At 44.0% G+C, this 1,901-nt stretch overlaps 1 long non-coding RNA gene across 1 annotated transcript; it reads right to left on the bottom strand.

The window, feature by feature from the left end:
• Positions 1 to 189: 189 nt before the first annotated feature.
• Positions 190 to 1,548, bottom strand: LOC112344113. The gene is made up of 4 exons (XR_002991585.1): positions 1,258 to 1,548; positions 929 to 1,209; positions 628 to 855; positions 190 to 499 (listed from the first exon to the last, which is right to left on the bottom strand). It is a non-coding gene; the product is annotated as an uncharacterized LOC112344113 (long non-coding RNA).
• Positions 1,549 to 1,901: the final 353 nt, after the last annotated feature.

Here is a 1,901-nt window from a genome sequence, read left to right as displayed (position 1 = left end):
TCGTGAAGAAGAAGAAAAAGCAAAAATCTTAAGAAACAGAACAAAGTGAAAGCTTGGAAATGGAATAGAAAATGCGGCCTACAGACATATGTCCTTTCAGAACCTTTCTTTAGTTGGCTGAATTTTCCTATTTCTTGTGCAGAGGTTCAACTTTGTCAAACTATGAGCGCTAGCTTCCCTGGATTTGGATGATGTCAAAGGATTTCTTAAGCATGGAAACACTCATTAGAGGCAGCAGACACGGTTTGTGACGGCTTAACCTGGACTATAAGAGCCTTGTATCAGTGACCCACTTCATCACGGAACGACTCTCATCTTCAGATCATCGATTACTGCCAAGAAAATTCGAGGAGGAAGAAGACATGCCAAGCTGCAATACCTGAGGATGGGAAGTTGGAGAGGGAACATTTTGGTTTTGCTTCTGCTGTCTCTGAGCTAGTGTTTTGGATCATGATGAGAGTGGAGGATACAAGAATGGCTACCACAGTTACTCGAGATCCTGTCCTCAAGCCAAGAGAATCATCAGGGACACTCTGAGCAAGCACACCGATTGGGACAGGACGATACCAGCAGGAGTTCTTCGCTTGCACTTCCACGACTGTTTCATCGATTGGGACAGGACGATACCAGCAGGAGTTCTTCGCTTGCACTTCCACGACTGTTTCATCGACAGGAGTAGCTTTGCAAGATTTAAATTCTTGTCTTCTAACTTTGCTGTTCTTCAGGACTGTGATGGATCGGTTCTTCTCGACTGATGGAAGTAAAGTGTAAAAGTTGTCCCTTCCAAGCCTCATGTCTGCCAAGAGCTTCATTTTTGTCCTGGTGTTGTCTCCTGCGCTGACACTCTTGCCATAGCTGCCAGAGATTCAACCGTCATGGTAAGTTTAGCATCTTTTATCAAGTTCTAAGATGGAGAGAAAAGTATTACCAAGTCCCAACTGGATGCTACGACGGAAGAGTTTCCATCCAGGAAAACAGCAACACCTTACAATCTCCGTTTGGGGATGCATCAGCTCTCATTAAAAACACTGGATATTTCAATTGGCTCCAAAACTGTAAAACAGTTGTAAATCACAAAATTTGTGAACCAGCCAGTTCTCGCCTCTATAGGATGATCCTTTTGACAGCAGAATAGTACGCAATGGCCAACTCAATCCAGGGCACTGGAATTTGAAGACATTGCAGCCAATTCTTGGAGATCTTCCCCATCTACAAGAACAAACAATGGAGGCTGAAGTGGAATCCAGTGAAGTTTACCTTCCATGTACCAACTTATAGCATGGCAGGAGCGTCCCGCAGCCAAGTCGTGGTGTAGGCGTACTTCATCATGAGATTGAGCAGTGGCCGCTCCATCACCTGCTCTTGATTCGACACAAACACATCCAGCCGAAACCAGAGTCACTCGTGGGACTCGATGTCTGTGACACAGGAACGCCACCTGTTTACTCCTCCCATTTTCTCCTTGGCCTCGTTCTGGATGAAGGCCCGGTCCTCGAGGATGGCAGCATCCATGCTCTTTTTGCAGCGATGCTCCTCTCGCCCCATGTTTGCCCCAATCTGCCCGATCGCCCTAAAAAATTTCACTTGATTTGGAGCGTCATTAAAATCACATTGAAGCGTTGCCACCCCTTTGGCACTTGATCTATGCCATTTATTTCAAGTTTTTGAATTTGAACCGTTAGATTATAAGTATATTCAGAAATAATATTCTAAAAATGGAATAAAAGACGCCGGATGCCATATGCCAATAGCACGTTTAAATAAGGGAGTATGATGACTAGCTGGGATCCCAGCTCCGCTGGGAGAAGTACAAAATATTTTGGGCACATTGAATTTTTAAGCATTTTAGCGTCAAGAGTAAGCATTTTAATTTTAATTTTAAAATAATCAGTTGAAAGTTA

The sequence above is a fragment of the Selaginella moellendorffii genome, unplaced genomic scaffold, assembly GCF_000143415.4.
Source record: "Selaginella moellendorffii unplaced genomic scaffold, v1.0 SELMOscaffold_674, whole genome shotgun sequence".
Classification (NCBI taxonomy): Eukaryota; Viridiplantae; Streptophyta; class Lycopodiopsida; order Selaginellales; family Selaginellaceae; genus Selaginella; species Selaginella moellendorffii.
Note: the sequence above shows the minus strand (reverse complement) of the source record. Positions and strands in the feature narration are given on the sequence as shown.